We start from the raw sequence: 9,250 nt of genomic DNA on the forward strand, positions 1-9,250 counted from the left end.
CGATATGCTGGGGTGAAGTTGGCCAAAGGGTCATGGGGAGCACCGAAGTGGTGCTCAAGACGACCGAGAGGATACAGCAGGTCCAGAGCAGGCTTCAGACTGCTCAGAGTCGGCAGAAAAGTTATGCCGACAAGCATCGATCCGATTTGGAGTTCCAAGTCGGGGATATGGTTCTCCTGAAGGTGTCGCCTTGGAAAGGCGTCATTCGATTCAGGAAGCGGGGCAAGTTGGGCCCGCGATTCATCGGACCGTTCAGGATCGTAGTCTGGGTGGGCAGGGTGGCGTACAGGTTGGATCTGCCAGTCGAGCTCAGCCAGATCCACAGCACTTTCCATGTTTCGCAGTTGCGGAAGTGATTAGTGGACGATTCAGCAGTAGTGCCTTTGGAGGATATTCAGGTTGATGACAGCCTGAATTACATTGAGCGCCCAGTCGCAATCCTCGACAGGAAGTCGAGGGATTTGAGGAACAAGAGAGTGGAATTAGTGAAGGTGCAGTGGCAGCACCGCAAGGGTTCGGAATGGACTTGGGAGCCTATGGACGAGATGATGGCGCATTACCCCGAGCTGTTTCAGGATAGAGCAGCAGACATCGAGGACGAAGTCTAAAATAAGTGAGGGAGATTTGTAGCACCTGGTTTCTGGTATGTCAACCGTATTCGAACATTTCCCATTTTTAGCCTTGGACTCGGCGAGTCATGGGTCCGACTCGCCGAGTAGAGATGCGACCCAGGTCACGTTTTAAGTTGGCGACTCGGCGAGTCCATATCCTAGACTCGGTAAGTCGCCGTTGTTGGATGAAACCCTAAGTTTCAGGGGTTTGCACCCTATTTAAACGACTTAACTGCCCCAAGCCAGCCCCCATTCACCCTTAGAGCCCTGTATACCTTGTCTTAAGCCCTTCCTTGAGAGTTTGAGACTTTTGTGGGTGTTTTTGAAGGTTTTGAAGGAGGAAAGAAGTAGATCCAGAAGAAGGAAAGCCAACCAAGCAACTATTGTGTTCTTCCAGCAGTTCCTTTTGATGGGTTTTGAGCATTCTAACACTTCCTAAGTGTACATGAAACCCTAATAACCTTGGATCTATGTTTGTCTAATTATCATGCAAAGTTGAATTCCAAGGTTATATTCCTATCTAGCATACATGGGGAACAATTTTATCATAAAGTATAGATAGAATAACTTACCTTGTTGTTGTTTGTGTTCCTTGAAACCTTGTGAGCCTGGCACCCCAAGTGTGATGCCTCAAATGCTTCACACAACACCAAATGCTCTTGGAAGAACTTATGAGAGAACACACACTTCTTCAAAATCGGCCAAGCCCTCTTGTTTCTTTGTGTAGCCGATTTTGGGTGGAGAACATGTTACTTAAATAGTGTTGACACATCTAGGGTTAAACCCTAATGTGTCATGACTCTTCATTTCCATGACCCATGGGTTTGTAACTCCCATGGAGCATCCTATGGGTGGAACCCAACTTGATAGTCCATGGAGCCTTTTAGCCCACTATACAAGATATGGATGATTTACATAATCAACCCATATATTTAATTAGTTATCTTTTGATCACATAATTAATTCTAAATTAATTCTTGATCAAACTAATCAAATAAAATTATTAATATATTAGAACTTATAATATATTAATAATCTCCAAGTGTTATTTCTCTCATTTAATCTATCCAATTGCATGGTGCCATGCAACCCAAATGGACCATGCCGGGTCGGGTCAAGTACATACCAGAAATAGTTATGGACTTAGACACCTTATCCAACAGTCTCCCACTTGGATAAGTCTAATAACTATTACTGCAAGTATGACTTCAGGAACCGATCGGCAATCGTAGCTCTTTTCAAGGTTTCTCGAAACTGTGAAGATGATGGTACGCCATTTAAGATAATTGATCATATAATCCTCTGTTCTAGATATCAGTCGGACAAATACATGGAACAATGTCTTACTTATTGTCCAACAATTTGTTTCCCGATTTCCGATTTGTTTGACAAAGAACTTCATTGAACACATCAATTTAGTTCTGACCGGGCCCGGTACATAGGTCAAAACAAAATCATCGAGGGGCCCAGATATCAGCTTCTAATCTAAGAAGGAACAGATAAACTTCGACTCATATGTTTGTTCTACTACTCATTGAATTACACACAAGAGCGCGATTTATAACATCGAGTTACCAATGCGTTTTTCGTACAATCAATGCATAACCAACTTGTAAGTAACAAATCATATCTCTAGGTTTAAAGACTTATATGATATTACCGTCTCACGATCACTCGAGATAGAATTCCATGAAGTGATTCCAGTGAGCGTGGGTTGAGTCCAATGCTCAGAACTTATGAGCACTCATGATTGTTGTAGCCTTGTCCCAGACCTCTACAACCAAACATGACAGTCTTGATTCATACCTACTTCCGACATATGACCGACTGTGGAGGTTTGAATAATATGTTATACCAAACAAAATTATTCTGGAAGTCAAAACATGCAAAAGAAATATAGTAAACGATTGACAAGAGATAGCAACATTTTACTCATAAATAAAACAATTTTATTCATCATCAAATGTCAATTACACTTTACAAATTTCGAGGTTATCTAACTACTAAATCTAATATCATCCTTCAGCCCTATGCTCCGAGCATGCTGGAGATGCTTAACCCGAGTCAGTCCCTTCGTGAGGGGATCTGCCAGATTCTCATCTGATGATACCCTCTTTGCCACGAGGAGTCCTTCTTCGATCCGATGTCTGATGAAATGGTATTTTCTGTTGATGTGTCTGGATCTCCTGTGATCCCTTGGTTCCTTGGCTAAGGCAACAGCACTTTCACTATCACAGAAAATTTCCATTGGCTCTTTAATAGCTGGTACAACTCCAAGGTCTCCAATGAAGTTCCTCAGCCATAACGCCTCCTTTGCCGCTTCGCTAGCTGCAATATACTCTGATTCACAAGTAGAATCTGACACTGTCTCTTGCTTGGAACTCTTCCAAGAAATTGCTCCTCCATTTAGGGTAAAGACCCAGCCCGACTGAGAGCGGAAGTTATCCCTATCAGTCTGGAAGCTAGCATCACTATACCCTACAACTCTCAAGTCATCACTCCCACCGAGGGTAAGGACCCAGTCCTTAGTCCTTCGTAGGTACTTGAGAATATTCTTTACCGCAGTCCAATGTGCCTTGCCAGGGTTCCCCTGAAACCTGCTAACCATGCTCAGGGCAAAAGCTACATCAGGTCGAGTAAACGTCATAGCATACATGATCGATCCTACAGCCGAAGCATAAGGTACTCGACTCATTTGTGCTATCTCAGCCTCAGTGCTAGGGCTTTGTGTCTTACTCAGTTTGGCGTTACTCTGGATGGGCAACTCTCCTTTCTTGGAGTCTTGCATTCTGAATCTCTTCAGAACCTTCTCCAAGTAGGTACTCTGACTAAGTCCAATTAGTCTTTTCCTCCGATCTCTCAAGATCCTTATCCCCAAAATATAGGCAGCTTCACCAAGGTCCTTCATAGCGAAACACTTTCCAAGCCAGGACTTTACTTCCTGCAGGATTGGAATGTCGTTTCCTATGAGTAGTATGTCATCCACATACAATACCAAAAAGCTAACTATACTCCCACTAGCCTTGACATATACACAAGATTCATCTTCACTCCTAGAAAAGCCAAATTCCTTGACCTTTTCATCAAAGCAAAGATTCCATCTGCGAGGTGCTTGCTTTAATCGATAAATGGATTTCTCAAGCTTACACACTCTATTAGGGTACTTGTTGCTGACAAAACCCTCTGGCTGACTCATGTAAACATCTTCAGCCAACTTCCCATTATGGAAAGTGGTTTTGACATCCATTTGCCAAATTTCATAGTCATGAAATGCGACTATGGCTAACAGAACCCGAATAGACTTAATCTTGGCTACCGGAGAAAAGGTCTCATCATAATCCACTCCAGGAATTTGAGAGAAGCCCTTTGCAACCAATCTAGCCTTATAAGTGTGTACTTTACCATCCATGTCGGTCTTCTTCTTGAAGACCCATTTGCACCCTACAGTCTTTCGACCTGGTACATTCTCAACCAAGTTCCAAACTTGATTGTCATACATGGATTGTATCTCGCTATCCATAGCCTCTTTCCATTTAGCAGACTCGGGGCCTGCCATGGCTTCCTCGTAGCTGTTAGGGTCATCTTGACTTACTAGTGTCTCATCACTAATAAGTGTCTCACCTTCTGCAGTAATATGGAATCCATAGTAATGCTCAGGTGCAGTCCTAACTCTCGTGGAACGCCTCAGAGGTACAGATTCGTCAATTGGCTCAACAGGAGTTTCCTCCTCAAGTTGAGGGCTAGAGTTTGAAGTTCCTTCACCACTTGACTCTTGAATTCTTCAAGATCAACTTGCCTCCCACTGTCTCCTTGGCTTATAAACTCTCTTTCTCGAAAGACTCCTCTTCTTGCTACAAAGACCACATTGTCACTAGGTCTGTAGAAGAGGTAACCAAAGGATTACTGTGGGTAGCCGATGAAAATACACCTCTCGCTTCGGGGTTCGAGCTTATCATGAGTCTCGCATCTCACGAAAGCCTCGCAACCCCAAATCTTAATGTGGTCTAGTTTAGGTACTTTACCAGTCCACATCTCGTGAGGAGTTTTGGCAACTTTCTTTGTAGGGACTAGGTTAAGGATATGGGCGGCAGTCTCTAAGGCATACCCCCAGAATGAGATTGGTAGCGAAGCTCGACTCATCATGGAACGAACCATGTCCAACAAGGTTCGATTACGCCTCTCAGCCACACCATTCAACTGTGGTGTCCTGGGAGGTGTCAATTGTGAGACAATCCCACATTCCCTTAGATAGTCGAGGAACTCTGAACTAGGATACTCACCACCTCGATCGGATCGAAGCATCTTAATGTTCTTGCCCAATTGATTCTCGACTTCCTGTTTAAATTCCTTAAACTTCTCGAAAGTCTCTGACTTATGCTTGATTAAGTAGACATATCCATATCTACTGTAATCATCAGTAAAAGTCAAATAATAACGATTAGCATCCCTTGTGGCATGTTTGAATGGTCCACACACATCCGTGTGTATAAGGTCCAACAAACCTTCACCCCTTTCACACGAGCCTGTGAAGGGTGACTTTGTCATTTTTCCAAGTAAGCATGATTCGCAACTATCATTTGACTTTAGGTCAAACGACTCCAAGACTCCATTCTTTTGGAGTTGGCCTATGCGTTTCTTGCTTATATGTCCAAGACGACAATGCCATAATGATGCTTTATCCAAGTTATTATTATTAGTAGAATCAATACACAAAACATTATTTCCAAAGTTATCTGCAACAGATACAGCTTCATACACACCATCACAAGGTAATGCTTTAAAATAAAGTACATTATTAAAGAAAGCATTAATCGAACCAACTTCATTATCAAACGAAAAGGTGAAACCTTGTTTGTACAATGCATGAACGGAAATAATATTTCTTGCCATTTCTGGCGAATAACAACATTTATTCAAATCTAAATTTAACCCACTACTTAGCGATAAAGTATAAACTCCAATCTTGGTGACAGGTGTAACTTTCCTATTCCCCATGATTAAGTTTATTCTTCCTTGCTCCACATTCTCACTTCTTCCTAGCCCCTGCAAGTCACAACAAATATGAATACCGCAACCGGTATCAAGGAACCAAGATTTCGAATGGGGTGAGTTATTAGAAATGATAGTGTAAATACCTGCATGGTTGGGTTTGACTTTCCCATCCTTCACATCCTGCTGGTACTTTGGGCAGTTCCGCTTCCAATGAGCTTTTTCATGGCAATAGAAGCATTCAGCCTCTTTTGGGTCAGAAGAAGGAGTAATGAAACCTTTCTTGGTTCCACTTGAAGAAGAGCCATCAAGGGTCCGAGCCTTGGTACCCTTCGAAGATCTCTTTCTCTTCCTCCCTCGACTTTGCCCGATTGCCAAGACCGGAGTTGAGTCTGGAGTAGGAGTGATAGCAACCGACTTCCCCTTAAGACCTGTTTCTGCGGTCTTGAGAAGTCCCTGAAGTTTGCTGAGGGTGACCTCTTCCTTGTTCATGTGATATGTCATGCAGAATTGATCATAGCACGATGGTAAGGAGTGCAAAATGATATCTATTGCAAGCTCCTCAGGGAAGTTCACATTGAGCTTCAGCAAACGATCCACATACCTTTGCATTTTCTGCATGTGGCTCGTGACGGACTCTCCGTCCTTCATCATGGTTGTTATCATGGAGCAGATGACTTCGTACCTCTCTTGTCGTGCACTTTGATGGTATCTTTCCATCAAATCTTGGTGCATTTCATAAGGATAGAAATCCTCATAAGACTTTTGGAGTTCAGCTGTCATTGTGGCCAACATGATGCAAGCCACCTTGGTTGAATCTCTTTGATGAGTATGAAAGTCAGCGATCTCCTGGGGAGTTGCAGTGGACTCATCAATTTCCTTAAGCTCCTTGTCAAGGACATATTCTTTGTCCTCGTAGCGGGTAATCATCCTGATGTTTCTGATCCATTTATTGAAGTTGGATCCATCAAAGGTGACTTTCCCACACAAACTCATAAGAGTAAAGGAGGCATTAGGATTCGAGCCAGAAGCATTATTTGAAGACATCTGAAAGAGAAGAACAAGTTTAGTTTAGATTTGAGAGAGTCCTTAATAAAACACCCAAATGTAATATTAAGGCTAGGATCCAATCACAATATAATATAACTTAGAAGAGGTATGCCGTAATCTAAGCTATACCATATTTGAAAGGTAGGTGAATGACGATACACCAATTTCCACCACGAAAACCGAAATATTAGGTATTTAGTTTTTATTGGTTTTAGAAATTCCTAGATTCTTTGAGATCCAATGAACTTTTCAAAGGCATGTTTCAATCTCGAGAGTGCCCTCCAAGTTTTGTGACTGGGATGCCGAGGATCACAAAACGAGGTGTGAAGTAACCATGCAAATCACTTGGTACCCTTAAAGTTTATCACTCAATCGATGTGCCGGTAAACCACACACGCTCCACCGATACTATAATAAACCTTAAGTCACCCTTTACCTACCTTGTTAAGTCCAAGTTAGTGTACCGGTTAACCACACACGCTCCACCAACGACTTAGACAAAGTGTAAAGTGTAATTTCATGGATTAGCACCTTATTCACATTTTCCTAAAGTAACTAAGATTGGGAATTTAATAAAACATTTAGTTACTTTATTATATTCATCATACTTTGAATGAGAATTTATAAGTCCTTGTCTTACCCGTTCGGCTAACGACCCTCCACCAGTCAAGCAAGCGGTGGGTGAGAATATACACCCATTAAGTCACCATTTTATAGGCAACAACCTTATACCCACCTTATAGACCGGCTTCGTGAATGAGGCGTACTAGCGGTAAGACAACTTTATTCTTATACATATATATATATATATATATAATTATTAAATCATCATAATATAAGTATAAGGGTTGAATTTTAACTTTTAAAATTCTAGGGGTTGGAACTTAAAGTTTTAACTTAACTTTACTTGTTCCAAAACTTGAGGGCAAGTTTTGTAACTTTCAAAACTTTTCATTTCTTGTAACTTATGAGTTTAATAGAGTAATAAAATGAAGACTCTTCATTTTTCTAACTCTTGTATTTGTTTTAATGGTTTTAACTCAAGTGTGACTCTTGGTTTTCCATAACTTAAGGATAAGCTATGGACTCCATTAAAACACATTATGATCAAGAATTAATCTACCAAATAGGTTACAAATAATTCCTATGATCATCTAAAACATCATAAGAACAAGAACATGAATATGAACATAATCAAAAATTACATTTAAAACTTTGTAATTTTGATAACTAGTTGTTGTAAATGAATTAGCAAAGACATTACACCACCAAAAACAAGTTTTCAATTACCAAAACAGTTTAGGGTAATGTTTCTAATTCATTTTCCAGCAACTGAATCGAAATTCTGCAATCAGTCGACCCTACTCGCCGAGTGCATGAACTGACTCGCCGAGTTGGTTGAAGATACTGATGAACTCGACGAGTCCCCCCCTATAGACTCGACGAGTCCATTCGCAGACAGCAAGATTTCCGATTCTGTTTTCAACTTTTAAGAACAAATAAGAGCAAACAACCAGGCTCTGATACCACTGATGGATTTTGAGCATTCTAACACTTCCTAAGTGTACATGCAACCCTAATAACCTTGGATCTATGTTTGTCTAATTATCATGCAAAGTTGAACTCCAAGGTTATATTCCTATCTAGCATACATGGGGAACAATTTTATCATAAAGTATAGATATAATAACTTACCTTGTTGTTGTTTGTGTTCCTTGAAACCTTGTGAGCCTAGCACCCCAAGTGTGATGCCTCAAATGCTTCACACAACACCAAATGCTCTTGGAAGAACTTATGAGAGAACACACACTTCTTCAAAATCGGCCAAGCCCTCTTGTTTCTTAGTGTAGCCGATTTTGGGTGGAGAACATGTTACTTATATAGTGTTGACACATCTAGGGTTAAACCCTAATGTGTCATGACTCTTCATTTCCATGACCCATGGGTTTGTAACTCCCATGGAGCATCCATGGAGCATCCTATGGGTGGAACCCAACTTGATAGTCCATGGAGCCTTTTAGACCACTATACAAGATATGGATGATTTACATAATCAACCCATATATTTAATTAGTTATCTTTTGATCACATAATTAATTCTAAATTAATTCTTGATCAAACTAATCAAATAATATTATTAATATATTAGAACTTATAATATATTAATAATCTCCAAGTGTTATTTCTCTCATTTAATCTATCCAATTGCATGGTGCCATGCAACCCAAATGGACCATGCCGGGTCGGGTCAAGTACATACCAGAAATAGTTATGGACTTAGACACCTTATCCAACACCTTTGAGGTATAACCCGTTTTCCCCATGGTTCTATGCTTAAAACTTCATTTGGGTCTTTCTTGGTCAAATCCCCAAGCTTGTATGTGCATTATATGTCGTATTAAGATGTTTGGCCTCTGGATCTAGGCAAGATTGAGCTCCAGGAGCTCAGATCTATTAGCTTTATGGCCCCATGTTGCTTGTTAGCCCTAGATCTACCCTTTTAAGGCATTTTGAGCCCTAAAATCCGTATTGGTGAATATCCACACGTAAAGTTGGAAACTTTACGTGTGATTTGTGTCCTAGAAGTCCAGATCTATGAA

This window comes from Lactuca saligna, chromosome 1 (genome assembly GCF_052625555.1).
Source record: "Lactuca saligna cultivar CGN05327 chromosome 1, ASM5262555v1, whole genome shotgun sequence".
In the NCBI taxonomy this organism is placed as follows: domain Eukaryota; kingdom Viridiplantae; phylum Streptophyta; class Magnoliopsida; order Asterales; family Asteraceae; genus Lactuca; species Lactuca saligna.